General features: G+C 39.3%; 1 long non-coding RNA gene across 1 annotated transcript; it reads right to left on the bottom strand.

The window, feature by feature from the left end:
• Nucleotides 1-3,672: 3,672 nt before the first annotated feature.
• Nucleotides 3,673-21,143, bottom strand: LOC138900910 (uncharacterized). Its single transcript, XR_011412252.1, has 3 exons — nucleotides 19,607-21,143; nucleotides 19,279-19,347; nucleotides 3,673-3,940 (listed from the first exon to the last, which is right to left on the bottom strand). It is a non-coding gene; the product is annotated as an uncharacterized lncRNA (long non-coding RNA).
• Nucleotides 21,144-22,055: the final 912 nt, after the last annotated feature.

The following is a 22,055-nucleotide window of genomic DNA, read 5'->3' as shown; positions in this document are numbered from 1 at the left end:
GCTTCTTAAGGACTATGATATCACCATTTTATACCATTCCGGGAAGGCCAATGTGGTGGCCGATGCCTTGAGTCGTCGGGCGGAGAACTTGGGGAGCTTAGGATATCTTCCAGCAGCAGAGAGGCCACTGGCATTGGATGTGCAGACCTTAGCTAAATAGTTTGTTAGATTGGATATTTCTGAGCCGAGTCGTGTATTGGCTTGTATGGTCTCTCGGTCTTCTCTTTATAATTGTATCAGGAAGCGTCAGTATGAAGACCCTCATCTGCTTGTCCTCAAGGACACGGTCTAGCACAGTGATGCTAAGGAGGTAACTATTGGGGATAATGGTGCATTGAGGATGCAGGGCAGGCTATGTATGCCCAATGTAGATGGTTTATGTGAGTTGGTTCTCAATGAGGCTCACAATTTGTAGTATTCTAATCATTTGGGTGACACAAAGATATATCAGGACTTGAGATAATATTACTGCTGGATGAGAATGAAGAAGGACATAATGGAGTATGTAGATCGGTGCCTAAATTACCAGCAGGTGAAGTATGAGCATCAGCGACCAGGTGGGTTGCTTCAGAAGTTAGAGATTCCTGAGTGGAAATGGGAGCGAATCACTATGGATTTCGTTGTTGGGCTTCCACGGACTCAGCAGAAGTTTGATGCAGTTTCGGTGATTGTGGACTGGCTGACCAAGTCAGCTCATTTCATTCCGGTGATGACTACCTATTCTTCCGAGCAGCTGGCTGAGTGTATATCCGCGAGATTATCAAGATTCATGGCGTACCGGTATCTATCATTTTTGACCGGGGTACACAGTTTACATCACAGTTCTGGAAGGTCGTTAGTTGTGTACTCGAGTGGAGTTGAGCACAACATTTCACCCTCAGATAGACGGACAGTTCGGGCGCACTATTCAGATATTAGAGGATATGCTCAGTACGTGTGTGATGGAGTTTGTGGGGCAAAGGCATTGCGGAGTAGGATTTTGCTTGGTTTGAGGTAAGTAATGGTCTTAAATCAGGTCCTGAAGGTATAAAACCCTGGGTTCTTGGTATGATGTGACTATTTCGGAGGTGATGCACATGCTAGGTGACGGGCGTGTTGGCGTACACCGTGGGGGATTGTGACTTTGTCTGCCCCGTGAGATTGTAAAGTCAAATAGCCTATTGTTAATTACCTTTTCTCCCTGTGTTATAGAAATTTGACTGCAAATCATGTTAGAAATCATGCTTAGGCTATGTGATGGTATTGTTGGGACCCGCAGAGGTCGCGTACTTGTTGAAGTATTTGCTAATTGTTGTCTTGTACTAAGTCATGGTTTTACTTGTGTATCATATCTCAGTCTCTCCTTGATTCTTGTTGATAAAGTATGTTATTTTTGTTTGGGCTGATCTTTATGATTTTTGAGAACCCGAGAGACTAGAGAGGTTGGTGACTGAGTTAGGGCCTAAGTGCCTAGCTGTAAGCTATATGTATATATATAAATCGGGTTGCACGCCGAAATGAGCCTTAGTGTTGTATATATGGATCGGGTTGCACGCCGCAACAAGCCTTAGGGCTGTATATATTGATCGGGTTGCACGCCGCAACGATCCTTATGGCTATTTATATGGGATCAGGTTGCACGCCGCAGTGATATAGCGCTTGGACTGAAGGAGCCCCTCCGGAGTCTGCACACCCCCAATGAGCGTAGGTACCTATTGAGAGTGAGTACTGAGGGCTGAGAGCTTAGTGATTAAGCTGTTGTGACGAGTTGAGTGACTGTTTCCCTGAGAGGCGGTACTTGCTTCCGTTTGTTGATGCACTTAGTTGCTATCTGTCATTGTTGTGAAATTTCTGAAAAATTCTATATCCGGAGTACCTGCACATTAACTGTATTAAACTGATTTGACTTAAATTGTTGGATTTGAAAGCATGTCTATTATTTGTTGGAATTATTAAAATTGGACTGTATTTGTATAGCTCGTCACTACCTTCTCAGTTCCTTATTTATTTCTGTTACTTGTTGAGTTGGTTGTACTCATGCTACACCCTGCACTTCATGTGCAGATCAAGGTGTGTTTGATCACGGAGGTCATTGAGTTCGTGTGCGATCGAGTATCGGAGACTACGAGGTAGCTGCGGGCGTCCGCATGAGTATTGATACTTAGATACTGTTGTATTAGACTGGATATCTAGATGCCCATGACTCAGTGACACCCCGATGTCGGGCTATTTTTCCGTACTTATGTTTTGGGTATTACCCCGTTTTATGGAAAAAAAATTCTGGTTATTTTAAATGTCTTAATTCATTTCTATTAAATGTTGAAAGTGTTTTGGAAGTATCGACTTGCCTGGTATCATGATAGGCGCCATCACGACGGGTTAGGTTTTGGGTCGTGACATTAAGCCACCAAGTAACAACCATAAAATCTTTCTAAAATATAGACATTCACCTTAAATAAAATACTATTTATAACATCCAATTTTTAGTCCGAAAAAGAATATTCCTTTTTATATTCTTCTCTCTCTTCTATATTATATTATTATCTTTTGTTTAAACTTTATTTTCTTGTTTCTATTAAGCAAATCCTATCTTTTTTTTCTTTTTACATAATCATCCCGTAAAATTCATATTTCTTTCTTATATAACCATTTAAAATAAAATGATATTCTTTTATAACATAAATTTTCAAATAATATAATTTGTATGCAAATATTATAGATTATATATATTAATGGATAATTCAAATAAAAGTGAAATCATTGAGATATAAGATAATTCAATACATATGACATGTAGTTTAAAAGTTAATTTAAATACTACTTAAATATACAACTACCACTCTAGTATGCTCCCATAAATGGTCTATTAATGCATTACGAAGTGCAAAATGAGTATCTTTGTCCTTAATTTTTTTGTGTCGCCCTAAAACTTGTTCAAATCGGTGATTTTCATCGACTACAATTCCATTGTTGGAGTTGGACCTTCCCAAGCATTTCTACTGTTGGAGTTGGACCTTCCCAAGGTCCCTACTAAATTATTATGTTATTTAATGTAGTTTCAATTTTTATGTATTTTTAATTTAAAGTATTTTTAATTTTAATGTATTTTTATTTAATGTATTTTCAATTTTCACTTTTTAATTTTAGCAACATCTTGTATGTTATATTTTCACATTTCATTTTTGTGATAGTTATATATTTTTTATACAATTATAACTTATAATAAAATTAACTTAAAATTTTACATAAAAATAATTTAATTTATCAAAATTAGATGCCCAAATTAAGATGTAAAATTAATATTATAAAGATAATACATAAAAATAATTAGGTATATATAATATGACAAATTAAAAGGGTTAAATAACAAAAAAATAATAATAAAATAATAAGGAATAGTGATGGATTAGATGAATAGTATCACATCAAATTTGAGTAATACTATTGGCGGCAAATTTGGAGATGGTTGGAGTAAATTACTCTATTTTTAACTTCAAAATGGAATTTGGAGGCAAAAATGGAGTAGGGTTGGAAATGGCCTAAGGAGAAGGCTTTATGGTATCGAATTCTCGTTCAGGGGACACGTGCAAATTTTGGATGTGTCACGACCCCAATTTTCCTCTGTAAGATGTCGTGACGGCACCTAGTCTCTAAGACTAGATAAGCCTAACAATTTTGCGGAATAACTGAATATAAAGCTGAAACTCAATCTCAACATCTGAAATAAATAAGAACTGCGATTCAAAATAGTTACAACTCCCAAAATCCGGTAGAAATAAGTCACAAACTCTAAAAAGAAATGTTAAGTATCTCTATAAATCAGGGTCTCATGAGAATAAGGAAAACAACATTATAAGGATAGAAGGGGATTCTGAGGTCTGCGGACGCTGGAAGATGTACCTTGAAGTCTCCACGTACGGGCTAGCTCATTGGTACATGGTCTGGTAAGCAGTACCTGAATCTGCAAAAAAAGATGTGCAGAAGTATAGTATGAGTACACCATAACGGTATCCAGTAAGTGTCAAGCCTAACCTCACTAGAGTAGTGTCGAAGTCAGGTCAGGGCCCTACTGGAAATAATAGGAAACAAGGCAGAAAATATAATAATATAATGAAATGACTAAGAAGTGAACAATGAAGATTTACAGAAAGATAACAACACGGGGTTCAGGAAGACAACTACAACATGTGAGGAAAAAACAAGATACTTACAAGTTAAGAAACAACAACAACACAGCAAATAGAGGTAAACAATAAGGGCGCTCTTGAGGTACCGCCTCATAGTCCCAAAGTAAATACACAACAGGGGCACTCCCAAGGTACCGCCTCGAAGTCCCAAAGTAAATACACAACAGGAGGGCTCCTGAGGTACCGCCTCGTAGTCCCAAAAGTAAATATGCAGCAGGTGCGCTCCTAAGGTACCGCCTTGTAGTTCCAAAAGTAAATATACAACTCATAACCAATGGAACAACGAAATTACAACAAGGAATCCTACAGTTAAGGAATGAATACAAAATCAAGGAAGTAGGTAATTCAACTAAGCATGTTGCACAAATTGCAAGTAAGAGTTAAGATATGTAGACATGCGACATTAGGCTAAACATGATGACTACACATGCTAGAGCAACTCAGTTAAGAAATTGAATAGGAAACTACTCAGTAAGAATTGGATTTTTAACATTTAACTCGAGTATGTACTCCTCGCCTCGCGTACACGGACTTCACGTATTTCAAAACCATAATAGTACCAAATCCTAAGAGGAGTTTCCCCCACACAAGGTTAGACAAGTCACTTACCTCAAATCTCGCTCAATCAATCGATAAGAATGCCTCTCCCTCAACTTTTCAACTCTGATCAACTCAAATCTAGCCAAAACAATTATATACTGTAAATATAACTATAAGAAACTAATTTAAATAATGAAACTACAACTTTAGCAAAGAATTGAAAAGTCACCCCAAAAAGTTGATCCGGGCTCACATCTCGGAATCCGACCAAAATTATAAAATCCAAACATCCATTCGATATCGAGTTCACCCATACCAAAATTACTCAAATCCGATCCAAAAATCGCGATCAAAACCTCAAAATTCAGCCTATGGATTTTTTCACCTTTCCAATTTCTCAACCCAAATCCTTAATTAAATGAAGAAATTAATGATAGATTAGTTCAAATCAATCAAAAACGAGTCAAGAATCCTTACCTAAATGTTTTCTTTGAAAATCCCTCAAACTTTTGCCTCAATCCGAGCTCTCTAGGTCCAAAAATGGAGAATGAAATCAAACCCTCGAACTTAGGCCTTTTCTGCCCAGTGAATTTGCACGTGTGAACCCACAGCCGCTCGTGCAGAATTCCCATCGCAGGTGTGGTTCTCACTTAGACCAGAAACTTCCACTTCTTCGGATAAAAATGTGCATCTTCTCTTCCGCTCCTGCAACATAGGAGCATTTCTGTGCACGTGCTCCTACGGACTAAGTCAGCTTCTGCGATAACCAGTCCTTCTTGGCCTTTCCGCTTCTGCACTTCCCCAACCGCATGTGCGAGTCCGCTTCTGCGAAACTTTGACCGCATCTGCGGTCCCAACTGGGCAGGCCCAAATAGCTTCTGCGGCTTGATGGCCGCTTCTGCGGTGCCGCACCTGCGGCCCAAAGTGCGCATGTGCGATTGCACCAGACACAATAATGCTTCAGCTTTCCCACAAGTCCAATATTATTCCTGATTCAATCTGAATCACCCAGGGCCCTCGGGACCTCATCCGAATACACCAACAAGTCTTAAAACATAATGCAAACTTTGTAGAGACTTCAAATCATATCAAATAACGCTAAAAACACGAATTGTATATCAATTCAAGCCTAATAAACTTTAGAACTTCTAACTTTAACATTCGACGCCGAAACCTATCAAATCAAGTTCGATTGACCTCAAATTTTGTACACATACCACAATTGACATTATGGACCTACTCCAACTTCCGGAATCGGAATCCGACCCCGATATAAAAAAAAGTCCACTCCCGGTCAAACTTTCCAAAAATCATCCAATTTTCGAACTTTCGCCAATTAACGCCGGAATGACCTACGAACCTCCAAATCAACATCCGAACATGCTCCTAAGATCAAAAATACCCTACGGAGCTACTAGAACCATCAAAACTCTATTCCTGAGTTATCTTCATACAATTCAAACTACGAAAAATTCCTAGAAAACTTCCAATCTAGGGACTATGGTTCTCATTTCCACTCCGAAACTATCCCGAACAAGACACCAAACACCATGGCAAGTCACAAAACCACAAAATGATATAGAGGGAGTAATAAATAGGGGTTCGGGGCTAATACTCTCAAAATAACCGGCCGGGTCGTCACATCCTCTCTCTCTTAAAACAAACGTTCGTCCTCGAACGAGTATAGAGACATACCTGAAGTGGTGAAAAGATGAGGATAATGACTACGCATATCATGCTCCGTCTCCCAAGTCTCCTCCTCGACCGGATGACCCCTCCATTGAACCTTCACTGAAGCGATGTTATTTGACCTCAACTTTTGAACCTGCCTATCCAAAATGGCCACCAGCCCCTCGACATAAGATAGATCCTTGTCCAACTGGACTGAATTGAAGTCTAACACATGAGACGGATCGTCGTGCTACTTTCGGAGCATAGAAACATGGAATACTGCATAAACTGCAGAGAGTCTAGGTGGTAGTGCAAGTCTGTAAGCCACCTCTCTAACCCTCTCAAGAATCTCAAAAGGCCTGATATACCTAGGGCTCAACTTTCCCTTCCTCTCGAACCTGATAACACCCTTCATAGGTGAAACCCGGAGCAAGACCTGCTCCCCAACCATGAATGCAACATCGCGAACCTTCTGATCCGCATAACTCTTCTGCCTGGATTGGGCTGTACGAAGTCGATCCTGAATCAATTTAACCTTTTCCAAAGTATCCTGAACCAAGTTTATACCCAATAGTATAGCCTCACCCGACTCGAACCAACCCAACGGGGACCGGTACCGCCTACCATATAAAGCCTCATACGGGGCCATCTATATGCATGACTGATAATTGTTGTTGTAGGCAAACTTCGCAAGTGGTAAGAACTGATCCCAAGAACCCCCAAAATCCATCACACACACACGAATCATATCCTTCAATATCTGAATAGTATGCTAGAACTGCCCGTCCTTCTAAGGGTGAAATGTTGTACTAAACTCCACCCAAGTACCCAACTCATGTTGTACGACTCTCCAAAACCGCGATGTAAACTACGTACCCCGGTCAGAGATGATAGATACCGACACGCCATGAAGCCTGATAGTCTCGCGAATGTAAACTTAAGCCAGTTGCTCCGAAGAGTAAGTAGTAACCATAGGAATAAAATAAGCTGATTTGGTCAATCTATTCACAATCACCCAAACTGCATCAAACTTCCACTAAGTCCGTGGGAGCCTAACAACGAAATCCATAGTAATCCGCTCCCATTTACACTCCGGAATCTTTAGCTTCTGAAGCAATCCATCAAGACGCTGATGCTCATACTTCACCTGCTGACAATTTAGGCACTGAGCTACATAATCCACTATGTCGTTCTTCATCCACCTCCACCAATAGTATTGCCGCAAGTCCTGATACATCTTTGCGATACCTGGATGAATGGAGTACCGCGAACTGTGAGCCTCTTGGAGAATCAACTCATGCAAACCATATACATTAGGCACACATAGCCTGCCCTGCATCAATAACACAATGTAATCTCCAATAGTGACTGCCTTGGAATCACCGTGCTGAACCGTGTTCTTAAGGACAAGTAGATAGGGGTCATCATACTAATGCTCTTTGATAAGATCATAAAGAGAAGACTGAGAAACCACACAAACCAAAACCCATCTCGGCTCGGAAACATCTAATCTGATAAACTGGTTGGCCAAGGCCTGAACATCCAAAGTTAACGGCCTCTCTGCTACTGGTAGATATGTTAAACTGCCCAAACTCTCAGCCTTACGACTCAAGGCATCGGCTACCATATTGGCCTTCCCGGGATGATAGAGAATGGTGATGTCATAATCCCTAAGCAACTCCAACCACCTCTGTTGCCGAAAGTTAAGATCCTTCTGTTTAAATAGATGCTTTATACTTCGGTGATCAGTTTAGACCTCACAAGGGACACCATACAAATAGTGTCGCCAGATCTTCAAGGCATGAACAAAAGTTGCTAACACAAGGTCGTGGACAAGATAGTTCTTCTCATGCACATTCAGTTGTCTAGATGTGTAGGCCATCGCCCTACCATCCTGCATCAACACTGGACCGAGACCAATGTGCGACGCATCACAGTACACCGTATAGGACCCAAAACCAGTAGGCAACAACAATACTGGGGCTGTAGTCAAAGCAGTCTTGAGCTTTTGAAAGCTCTCCTCATACTCTGCAGTCCACCTGAACGGAGTACCCTTCTGTGTCAATCTGGTCATAGGTCCTGCAATAGACGAGAAACCCTCTACAAATCGACGGTAATACCCCGCTAAGCCAAGAAAACTTTGGATTTTCGTAGCTTAGGACGGTCTAGGATAACCATGCACTGCATTAATCTTCTTCGGATCTACCTTGATCCCCTCACTCGATACTACATGACCCAAAAATGCCACTGAATCTAGGAAGAATTCACATTTCGAAAATTTTGCATATAACTTTTGTTCTCTTAAGGTCTGAAGCACAGTCCTCAGGTGCTACTCATGATCCTCCCGGTTCCGGGAGTACACCAGAATGTCATCAATAAACACAATGACGAACTAGTCAAGATGGGGCTAAAATACATTGTTCATCAAGTGCATAAATGTTGTTGGGTCATTGATCAGCCCAAAAGACATCACAAGAAACTCGTAATGACCATACCGAGTCCTGAAAGTAGTCTTTAGGATATCTGGCTCCCAAATCTTTAACTGATTATCGCCTGAACACAAATCGATCTTAGAGAACACTATGGCACCCTAAAGCTGATCAAATAGGTCATCAATATGTGGAAATGGATACATGTTCTTCATTCTAACCTTGTTCAACTAACGATAATCAATACACATTCGCATAGAACCATCCTTCTTCTTTACAAACAAGATAGGAGCACCCTAAGGCGACACACTGGGCTAAATAAAGCTTTTATAGAGCAACTCTTGCAACTATTCCTTTAACTCCTTCAACTCTAGTGGGGCCATATGATAAGGTGGAACATAAATGAGTTGAGTACCCGGTAACAAATCAATGCCAAAGTCGATATCTCTGTCGGGAAGCATGCTCAGAAGATCCGTTGAAAATACGTATGGATAATCCCTCACTACCAGAACTGACTCGGCGGTAGGAGTATCAGCACTAACATCCCTCACATATGCCAGATATGCATCACACCCCTTCTCAACTATCCACTTAGTATTTATAAATGAAACAACCCTACGAGGAACATAATCTAAGGAACCACTCCACTCTAGCCGCGGTAGACCTTGCATAACCAACGTCACCATCTTGGCGTGACAATGAAGGATAGTATGATAGGGAGACAACTAGTCCATGCCCAAAATAATATCAAAATCCACCATACTGAGCAACAATAAATTAGCTTTGTTCTCAAAACCACTAAGAATAACCAAACACGACCGATACACACAGTCAACAACAATAGAATCACCCACAGGTGCAGACACATAGATAGAAGAACTCAAAGAATCATGGGATACCCCCAAATACGAAGCAAAATAATATGATACATAGGAATAAGTGGAGCCTGGATCAAATAAGACTGATGTATTTCTATGACAGACCAAAACAATACCAGTGATGATAGAATCGGATGCAGTTGCCTCCGTTCTAGCAGGAACAGCATAATATCTGGCCTAGCCCTCCCCTCTAAGGCGACCTCTACCTGCTGACCTCCACCTCAAGCTGACTGAGCAGGTGGAGTGGTAGTTGGTGCTGTAACCATAGCCTAAGGTCCCAGTGGATCACGTTATTCCTGAGAGGTCTACGGAGGTGCAACCTTCCTGAGTCTGGGCAATCCTTCACCATATGATAGTGACACCACACTCAAAACAAGATCTCAGAGGACGTGGATACTGTTAGTGGCTCGGGCCTGACGTCGAATCAATGATGTCATCACAATAATTAACAATGTCAGCACTATTGGTAGTAACCTTCATGTCTCTTAGGATATAACCTCTTGAAATACCGTGCTCAGTACCTTGATGGATTTTTGAATAATTTTAGCCAATATCAAACCTCGTTGTTCATATTTATAGAAACCAGTGGGGGGTTGAAGGCTCAAACACGTCAAAGAAGAAGCATTATCTCGTGATCAAATATATTGGATAGGAAGTTTTATGGTAATATTCAAGCTAGCACATCTTAAAGTAATTGCTGGAGGTTGCCAAAGGTTTACTTTGGGTGTTTGGAATGGAAATTTAGATTTGAAGAAAGTGAACAGGTTATTCTCAATATGTCCTTCATGAGGATGCTATATGAATTGTTAATAGAGGTAAAGTATGTGTAGTCACACTAGGCCTTATGAAATCTTAAAGAAAATAGGCCAAACAATGAGAATGATGTTTCCCTATTATTGACCTTCGTTTACCCGGTGTTTCATGTGTCTATGTGTAAGAAGGTGGAGTTAATGGATAATTGGATTATGAGGAGCGACTATTTGCTATTCTTGTTAGATAAGTCCGGAAGTTAAGATTGCCTCCGTCAAGTGCTATGGCGAAACCAACAGGTTGTAGAGACTACTTGGGAAACTAAGGAAAAAATAAAGAAAAATATCCTTACTTGTTTGAATATCTATGTATTTACAAAGTATTCTAAGAGTTGCTTTCTATGAATTATGTATGATTTGTACATTTGATGTTAAGGGTGTTCCGTTCTGGTAATATAATAGCTTGTGAAGCCACAGTTGGTGTTATTTTGTATTATATTACGTTGTTGGAACACGTATATGTTGTTAGGATATATTTTTGGGGCTCTCTAATAGGTGGATAGGCCTAGTTACAACGGAAACTCTCGCAAAATATTTGGAGATTTTGGGAGTTAGTCAAATTTGGGGCTGCTCGAATGAGGTATGAAACAAACTGAGTTGCATAAGTTGCTAATGATGGATTTTTACCCTCATTCGAGAACGAATGATCCTAAGCAGGGGAGAATGTAACACCCCGAAAAATTTCGAAGTACTTAAGTGTAAAGCCCGGTAAAGTTTGCAAAGAAAATAATGTTTCATGGTGCCGGCGGCTCGGACTTTTTGGGTTGAACAATGCACCGAAAAGTAAAGAAATATTTTTGGCGGAAAAGGGCCTTTCTGCGGTCCATTATGCGACCGCAGAACCACTCTGCGGACCATATAATGGCCGCATAGTGAGGCAGTTAATTGGGCTAGTTGGAAGCAACTATGCGGTTGACTATGCGACCGCATAACTGTTATGTGGTGCATTATGTGACCGCATAATAGTTATATGGACCGCATAGTGACTGCATACACAGACAGTTCTTTTGGCTATTTTGTAACCAATTATGCGACCGATATGCGGTCCGCATATCGGTTATGTAATCGCATATCGCATATGCGATCGCATGCCTTGTTCGAGAGCTCCATTTTTGAGTTTTTAAAACCCGACCATATTTCGTTAAATACACTCTTTGGGTCACTTTTGAGGTATAATCTGATATTTTAGAGTGAGAGAGAGTGCCCTAGAGTGAGAAGGTGTTCCTCAATAATTGATTCTTCAATTCTTGCTCAAGTTTTGGAAGATTAAGGAGGGAAACTCACTAGGTCTTCATACTAGAGGTAAGATTCTACACCCTAACCCTCAATTTCGAATCTTTTCTATAAATGGGTGATAAGCAAGATAATTTCTGGGCAAGATGGTTGTTTATTTTACATGCATGTGTTATCAAAGGGTGTAGAAAGATTGTTGAGCTAAAAATGGTAAAGATTGGGTTGTGGGATGATGGAATCCTCCATAAAAGGACCTTGAACCTAAATCCACACTTAGTGTTTGATAAAATGCTCAAATGAGCTGAGACCATGAATATTTTCCTAATTATGGTTCAATTTTGTTATGTCTCAAATAGATTGGGATTGCTAGAATTTCCGGAACATTGTAGTAATTTAAGAAAAGCTCAATTAGGGTATGTTGGCTAAACTTTCTCTCTTGGAATTGAATTCCATAATGTTTCTGTGAGTTTCAAAGTATGGGTTGCGTATTAAAATATGGTGGCTTGAATCGTATTTCAAATGAAAGTTAGTATGCCAAATTGTTGAATCTCAGTATTCTTAAGACTCTTAATTGCTCATATGTGTACCTAAAGTCTTGATTGTGAATGTCTTATTGTTGATAACCTATAAAGATGGTTGGAAAATAAATTAGTAAATTGGGAATATAAAGTGTGGCCAACGTGCCAATAGTGAAAGTTATACTTGTGACCAATGGTGCCAATGAAATAAAATAATGTGAGAAAGATTATGAAATGAGCTTTGACTCAACTATTCCAAAATTGACTTTGACAATATAATCGACTAAAAGTTTATGAACGCAAGTGATGCCCATATGTGGCTGTTTTAGCTAATGCTATGCTTTATAAGTAATTTTCAATGTGTTTTGCATTCTTACATATTCGTGAGTGGAAATTGTGTATGATTTTAACTTGTACTTTGATTGCTAATCATTTTATTCCAATTATTGTAAAGGAATCGATTGTGTTTAAAAACCTTTATTACTGATGAATTTAAAGTTGTAATTTTCGGAATATTCTACTTGTTGATAATTATGATGATGATCTATGAAAGGGAAGAAATGAAAGTGTGGAATATGAAATACGGCTATTGCACCATGAATAAAGAATTATATGTATGGCCAAGAGAGCCAATGAAATAATAATGTTGTAAGTGGTTAAAAGTACGGATTAGGTGATATGTGGTGTGAAAGGTTATGAGATGTACGTATTTGTACTTTTGTTTCCAATGTGTTATGAAACCCTATGGACGGTCTATGAAACGCATAGTTATATTATGTTATGAAACCCTATGGACTATCTATGAAACGCACAGGTATATTGTGTTATGAAACCCTATGGACAGTCTATGAAACGCATAGGTATATTGTGTAATGAACCCCTATGGGTGGTCTATGAAACGCATAGGTATATTGTGTTATGAAACCCTATGGATGGTCTATGAAACACATAGGTATATTGTGTTATGAAATCATATGGACGGTTTATGAAATGCATAGGTATATTGTGTTATGAAACCCTATGGACGGTCTATGAAACACATAGGTATATTGTGTTATGAAACCCTATGGACGGTCTATGAAATGCATAGGTGCATTGTGTATAAGAGGTATAGATGTACGGTATGAATAAACACTATGGACGGTCTATGAAACGCATAAGTGTATAATATGATATGTGAACACTAAGGACGGTCTAATGAGACACATTATTAATACAGACAATAGGTGTCCCTTTTGTTGTCCTTGTTTGCACAGGTTGTTTCAATTATATTATATTATGTATTCCACGTATAGATCATATGAGCATTCTATTTTGAAAGAGGATTTCTAGCTATACATACTAGTGCTATTCGACAGTACTAACGTCTCTTCTGCCGGGAGAGCTGCATCTTTAATGGATGCAGGTGGTTCAACAGCAGGTGGCATTGATCAGTGATAGCAGTACACTCCTTTCAGCCAATTTGGTGATCCCCACTTCATTTTGGGGTCATATAACTTTTGTTTCTCATGTACTTTGTGGTTGAGGTATAGTCGGGGCCTTCTTGTCGGCATTTCCATATTACTCTTTAGTTGTACTTAGAGGCTCCGTAGACAGGTTGTGGGTGGTATTTGATGTTGGGAATTTGATTAGAACTGTTGGTATTTGGCAACATGTTTTTCATTAAATCTATAAACTCATACTATTTTGGAAATATTGAATGATGTTGTTAATGGGAATGAAATGGAAGCGGTTAATGAAATCTATTCAGTATTTGATTAACGGAGTACATCTCCTCTTTATTCACGAATGAATTTGGGTAGAATGAAATCTAACAGGCTTGCTCAGTCGGGTTCACTCGGTTGAGCGTCGGTTGCGCTCCTCGATTTTGGGGCGTGACAAACTTGGTATCAGAGCCTAAGGTTTTAAAGTGTCCTAAGATGTCTCGGAGCCGTGTCTAGTAGAGTCCTTATTATCGGTGTGTTGTTGACCACATCTATAATTAGGATGCTACATGGGCATTTAGGAATAATACCCTTCTTTCATGTCCTTGATCATGCGATAAAGCTGATTGTAACATTGTTCCTCCGTTAACTGGTGCTTTACTCTAACTTTCAGTATATGGCGCCTAAGAAGAATGCAAGAACTGGCCAAAGGGCCAATGTCACCCCAGGAGTGGCAGCTGATTCTATATTTAATGATGCGGGTGAGCACCCAAGGAGTGAGAATACTCCTCCAGTTACTACACTTCCTGATACTACCACAATCGATCAGACTGCACATGTCCCTACACCTACTGAGGGTGCAACGGTCCCTCCGACTTGTATTCCAGTTCCATATCCAGCTCTAGCTTTCGATTCTGGTGTTTCTGATGTTGATGTTAGGGGAGCCATACAGATGTTGGCACAGATAGTGGATTCTCAGGTCCAGAGATTGAATGTTGGGCCTACTCCTTCCAGTCAGCCAGGGGAATCTGCTAGTTCCAGAGTGAACAAGTTTCTTCAATTAGATCCTCCAATGTTTACGGGTACTAATCCAGAGGAAGATCCCCAGGATTTCATTGATGAGATGCACAAGACTCTCAGAGTTATGCATGCTACTGAAACAGAGGCAGTGGAATTGGCCTTCTACCGCCTGAAAGAGTTGGCGTGTTCTTGGTTTGAACTATAGGAGGAGTCCCGTGAAGAAGGGAGCCTTTCGGCAAGGTGGAGTGAGTTTACCGATGCTTTCATTGACCACTTCTTGCCTGTTGAAACTAAGGCGGCCCATGCCGCTGAGTTTGAGAGCCTGAGGCAAGGTAGCCTGAGTGTATGGGAGTACCATATGAAATTCGCGCACCAGTCCAAGTATGTTATTTACATGTTGCCCACTATGGAGGCTAGAGTGTGCCGGTTTGTGCAAGGACTTAGTCCCTTGGTAATTAATGAGGCCGCTACGGCTGCCTTGAATTCTTATATGAATTATGGAAAAATGGTGGCGTTTTCTCAAGCTACAGAGGATCGAAAGTTGAAAAGATAGAGAGAGCTAGATAATAACAAAAAGACCCGATCCACGGGCAATCTTAGTGGCTCATATAGTGAGGGTAATGGTGGAAAGGCATTACATAGGAGAGTGTCATCCAGACCCGTGCAGTCAATTGCTCAGTCTTCAGCTAGAGCACTACCATCGGGGACTGATCAGCAGCGGTGGGGCCATAGTAAGCAAGGCAACCATGGGTCTAATCACCAGGTCCAGTCAAATAGGGATTCTCAGCTGCAGCAAAGCCCCCCATGTCCGAAGTGTGGGAGGCATCATTTGGGGATGTGCCAGCGTGGCATAGATGAATGTTTCGGGTGCGGAGTCAAGGGCCACCAGCTAAGGCACTGCCCCAACAGTCAAGGGACAGCAAGTAAGTCCCTCAACCCCAATATTTTGATATCCTAGCTATGTGGTTTCACTCGTGAATGTTTCAGATTCTAACACATATCATGAGCATGTTGAATTGAAATACAGATTCGTCGTATCTCTAGTCCTCTCATATAGGATCAACTATTATAAAAGGTTAAGCTGTCAGAATGATAATAATATTACAAGTGCTCTCAACTTCTTTTTCATCCTCGTAGGCTTGTGGCAGAGATTCCTTTTTGCTAGTTATTGTTAAGAGCATAATGCAACTTCATGTATTTTGAAACCCATATCACATTCAGGGTGTTAGAATATTCTCATTTCGAGTTAAACTGATTTTTCCCTACACCCCAGGAGGCGGCTGGTATCACATAAGTGTTATCTCTCTTTGAGGCCTACTATTTCCAAACAAGGCACGTATGGAATGAAACAATTGTTGTTTTCCTCTTCATGACTCATAGCTTTCCAAGAATAACTGACGCTAATGTCTTTATCCTTCCGATTATACCTCCCATATGCCATATGTCTAAAATGACTCATTTATTTAAATCTCAGAATCATGAACATGGTCCCTACATTATCAATGCTTACTAGGCAACTCTATGCCTCATGTGTCGAATCAATGATGTCATCACAATGATTAATAATTTCAGCACTATTGATAGTAACCTTCATGTCTCTTAGGATATAACCTCTTGAAATACTGTGCTCAGTACCTTGATGGATTTTTGAATAATTTTAGCCAATCTCGAACCTCGTTATTCATATTTAAAGAAACCAATGGGGGGTTGAAGGCTCAAACATGTCAAAGAAGAAACATTATCTCGTGATCAAATATATTGGATAGGAAGTTTTATGGTAATATTCAAGCTAGCAGATCTTAAAGTAATTGTTAGAGGTTGCCAAAGGTTTACTTTGGGTGTTTGGAATGGAAATTTAGATTTGAAGAAAGTGAACGGGTTATTCTCAATATGTCCTCCATGAGGATGCTATGTGAATTGTTAATAGAGGTAAAGTATGTGTAGTCACACTAGGCCTTATGAAGTCTTGAAGAAAATAGGCCAAACTATGAGAATGATGTTTCCCTATTATTGACCTCCATTTACCCGATGTTTTATGTGTCTATGTGTAAGAATGTAGAGTTAATGGATAATTGGATTATGATGAGCGACTATTTGCTATCCTTGTTAGATAAGTCCGGAAGTTAAGATTGCCTCCGTCAAGTGCTATGGTGAAACCAACAGGTTGAAGAGACTACTTGGGAAACTAAGGAAGAAATAAAGAAAAGTATCCTTACTTGTTTGAATATCTATGTATTTACAAAGTATTCTAAGAGTTTCTTTCTATGAATTATGTATGATTTGTACATTTGATGTTAAGGGTGTTCCGTTCTGGTAATATAATTTCTTGTGAGGCCATAGTTGGTGTTGTTTTGTATTATGTTACGTTGTTGGAACACGTATATATTGTTAGGATGTATTTCTGGGGCTCTCTAACAGGTGGATAGGCCTAGTTACAAGGAAAATTCTGGTGAAATTTTTGGAGATTTTGGGAGTTAGTCAAATTTGGGGATGCTCGAATGTGGTATGAAACAAACTAAGTTGCATAAGATGCTAATAATGAATTTTTACCTAAGCGGGGGAGAATGTAACACCCCGGAAAATTTCAAAGTACTTAAGTGTAAAGCCCGGTAAAGTTTGCAAAGAAAATAATATTTCATGGTGCTGGCGGCTCGGGCTTTTTGGGTTGAACAATGCACCAAAAAGTAAAGAAAATTTTTTGGCGAAAAAGGGCATTTCTGCTGTCCATTATACAACTGCAGAACTACTTTACGGACCGCATAATGGCTGCAGAGTGAGGCAGTTAATTGGGTCAGTTGGAAGTAACTATGCGGTCGACTATGCAACCGCATAACTGTTATGTGGTGCATTATGCGACCGCATAACAGTTATGCGGACTACATAGTGACTGCATACACAGACAGTTCTTTTGGCTATTTTGTAACCAATTATGCGACCGATATATAGTCCGCATATCGGTTATGCGATCGCATACCTTGTTCCGGAGCTCCATTTTTGAATTTTTAAAACCCGACCCTATTTCGTTAAATACACTCTTTGGGTCACTTTTGAGGTATAATCTGATATTTTAGAGTGAGAGAGAGTGCCCTAGAGTGAGAAGGTGTTCCTCAATAATTGATTCTTAAATTCTTGCTCAAGTTTTGGAAGATTAAGGAGGGAAACTCACTAGGTCTTCATCCTAGAGGTAAGATTCTACACCCTAACCCTCAATTTTAAATTTTTGCTATAAATGGGTGATAAGCAAGATAATTTCTGGGCAAGAGGGTTGTTTATTTTACATACATATGTTATCAAAAGGTATAGAAAGATTGTTGAGCTAAAAATGGTAAAGATTGGGTTGTGGGATGATGGAATCCTCCATAAAAGGATCTTGAACCTAAATCCACACTTAGTGTTTGATAAAATGCTCAAATGAGCTGAGACCATGAATATTTTCCTAACTATGGTTCAATTTTGTTATGTCTCAAATAGATTGGGATTGCTAGAATTTTCGGAACGTTGTAGTAATTTAAGAAAAGCTCAATTGAGGTATGTTGGCTAAACTTTCTCTCTTAGAATTGAATTCCATAATGTTTTTGTGAGTTTCAAAGTATGGGTTGCGTATTAAAATATGGTGGCTTGAATCGTATTTCAAATGAAAGCTAGTATGCCAAATTATTGAATCTCAGTATTCTTAAGACTCTTAATTGCTCATACGTGTACCTAAAGTCTTGATTGTGAATGTCTTATTGTTGATAACCTATAAAGATGGTTGGAAGTTAAATCAGTAAATTGGGAATATAAAGTGTGGCCAATGTGCCAATAGTGAAAGTTATACTTGTGACCAATGGTGCCAATGAAATAAAATAATATGAGAAAAATTATGAAATGAGCTTTGACTCAACTATTCCAAAATTGACTTCGACAATATAATCGGCTAAAAGTTTATGAACTCAAGTGATGCCCATATGTGGCTGTTTTAGCTAATGCTATGCTTTGTAAGTAATTTTCAATGTGTTTTGCGTTCTTACATATTCGTGAGTGAAAATTGTGTATGATTTTAACTTGTACTTCGATTGCCAATCATTTTACTCCAATTATTGGAAAGGAATCGATTGTGTTTAAAAGCCTTCATTACTGATGAATTTAAAGTTGTGATTTTCGAAATACTCTACTTGTTGATAATTATGATGATGATCTATGAAAGGGAAGAAATGAAAGTGTGGAATGTGAAATACGGCCATTGCACCATGAATAAAGAATCATATGTATGGCCAAGAGAGCCAATGAAATAATAATATTGTAAGTAGTTAAAAGTACGGATTAGGTGATATGTGGTGTGAAAGGTTATGAGATGTACGTATTTGTACTTTTGTTTTCAATGTGTTATGAAACCCTATGGACGGTCTATGAAACGCATAGGTATGTTGTGTTATGAAACCCTATGGACGGTCTATGAAACGCATAGGTATATTGTGTTATGAAACCCTATGGACGGTCTATGTACGCACTTGTTACCTCGTGTACACGGCCTTCACGTATTGCAAATACTATAACAGTACCAAATCCTAAGGGGAGTTTCCCCCACACAAGGTTAGACAAGTCACTTACCTCAAATCTCGCTCAATCAATCGATAAGAATGCTTCTCCCTCGACTTTCCAACTCCGATCGGCTCGAATCTGGCCAAAATAATTACATACTATAAATATAACTATATGAAACTAATTTAAATAATGAAACTATGACTTTAGCAAAGAATTGAAAAATCGCCCCAAAATTACTCAAATTCGATACAAAAATATCGATTAAAACCTCAAAAATTGGCCTAAGGATTTTTCCACCTTTTCCCCCCAATTTCTCAACAGAAAACCTTAATTAAATGAAAAAATTAATGATAGATTAGTGTAAAGCAATCAAAAACGAGTCAAGAATCCTTACCCAAATGTTTCCTTTGAAAATCCCTCAAATTTTTGCCTCAATCCGAGCTCTCTAGGTCCAAAAATGGAGAATGAAACCAAACCCTCGAACTTAGGCCTTTTCTGCCCAGTGAATTTGCACGTGCGAACCCACAGTAGCTCCTGCAAAATTCCCAACGCAGGTATGGTTCTCACTTAGCCCAGCAACTTCCGCTTCTACGAACCAAATGCGCATTTGCGCTTCCGCTCCTGCAATATAGGAGCGCTTCTGTGCACGCGCTCCTGCGGACTAAGTCCACTTCTGTGATCACCAGGCCTTCCTGGCATTTTCGCTTATGCGCTTCCCCAACCGCATGTGCGAGTCTGCTTCTGCGGAACCCTGACCGCATCTGCGGTCCTAACTGGGCATGCCACGAACCGCTTCAGCGTCTTGATGGCCGCTTCTGCGGTGCCGCACTTGTGGCCCAAAGTGCGCATGTGCGATTGCACCAGACACAACAATGCTTCAGCTTTCCCACAAGTCCAATATTATTCTGAATTCCTATTAGATTTTCCAGCCTTATTGAATTTGTGCATATTAGACATAAAAGGCTGACATGGCATAAAATGTGTTCCAAACTTCTCTTAAGCGCGTGACAAGTTCAAACATCATGCCTTTTCTTTTTTCTTTTTATACAAAAATCCTTTTTTCTAACAACCACCATTAACGTCACCGTACTACCACGTTTGCCATTGTCACCGCCACAAGGGACCTACCACCTTGGCAGCACACAAACATCATCCATCTCACCATACCATTGTCACAATCTGCCTCCCTTCCACCATGGATCAACTTTACGCCACCACCATATTCTTATGGACAAGAACCCAATACTTCATCCACTATGAAACCCCTTGAGCCACTGCAGAACTCCTTTTTTACCACAAATATCTTTTTTCTTCATCTCCACCACGAAATACCACCAACGAACCCCCCATTAGCTCACTCCTCACTGTCTAACAACCCACACAACCATATCATTTCAACGCTCTGTTACCGCACCCGCCATAATAAATTCAGACCACCACAAACACCTCTACCCATCGTACATTTTCTCTTCTCTTCAATTTACCACCATGAGCGCGCCATCGGAGCTCCACCTTAAATCACCACCAAAATTCCTTTAAAAGGAGTGAGAGTAAGGGAGGGTACTGGGTGGAAGAATGAAAGGTTTTCTGAAATTGGGCGATGAAAGGGAGGATGGGGAGGGGGACTTGCTGCAACGGCGCCGGCGACCGTAATGGAGTTGGGCAGGGATTTCTTTTTCTTTTTTAAATAGATTTTTCCTTTTTCTTTTTTTGCTAAAAAGTTTTTTAATACTTTATTAAATCCAAAAGCCATGTGCCTCTTTATAATTTTATAATTTTTTCCACGTCAATGCGTGTGAAATACACGCATCATATTTTGTTTACTGATAAATTTGTTATTTCTAATAGATACATATTCAATAAGATTGGAGTATCTAATAGGAATAATTCTCAATTGAGGTAGCTAGATGAAAATATAGGACAAGTTTAAGTGATCGTATATATGTATTCCGCCTTTGTTTTTTGTTTTATTTTCACTTTTGTCAGATATCCAAAATATTTAAAAACCCAACCCAAAATCAATGTATCGATGATTGGGGTTTGGTTCTTAAAAAAAATACATAACATGTACTTCCTACGGTTTAGAATAAGTGTCAATTTTACTTTTGGCACACCCATTAAGGAAATACGAACTCCTAGAGAAAAACAAATATATTCACTAAATTAATCTTAATTATTTATTACCTTGACACATTGGAATATGTAAATAAAGGGAAATTTTGGAAAAATAAAATTAATTCCTTCTTGATTATGTAATTGGATACTTATTTTAGACCAAAATAAAAAGGTAAAATGATCACTTATTATAGAACAGAGAGAAAGTATTATGTAGTATTTGTTTGGAAAAATCTGTTTCAAACATTCGAGTGTCCTAGTACCTCTATATACTTGTACAAAATGAATTTAATATCACTTTCCAATTTCATGGCATGAGGTGCTCCACACGCGTATGTCATGTCAGCGCCACGTCAATGCCATGCCAAAAAATGCAATAAATTAACTTTTCACTATTTTTTAATTTTTCTTTTTCATTCACATGTGTTTTTTTAAATTCCATACCTACCACTAAAACCTTCGTTATCAACGGGTTTATAGGCTTTAATTTCATTTTAAATGAATTAATTTGTTGAATCCAAAGAGATAAAAGAAACAAGAAAGAAATGGAATTTACTAAAAAAAAAGACAAAACTTGTGGCGCCATAGGTTGGTGATAAGGGGGTTTAGATCTAGTTACGTTTGTTTGTTGAAGGTCACCGAAAAATATGGAAGTTTGCCGGAGAAATGTTTCCGGACTAAGGGTGGCAAATAGGTGGCCCGGGACCGCGAACCAAATGGTCTTCTAG

The sequence above is a fragment of the Nicotiana tomentosiformis genome, chromosome 11 (genome assembly GCF_000390325.3).
Source record: "Nicotiana tomentosiformis chromosome 11, ASM39032v3, whole genome shotgun sequence".
Classification (NCBI taxonomy): Eukaryota; Viridiplantae; Streptophyta; class Magnoliopsida; order Solanales; family Solanaceae; genus Nicotiana; species Nicotiana tomentosiformis.
This window is presented reverse-complemented; position numbering and strand designations above follow the sequence as displayed.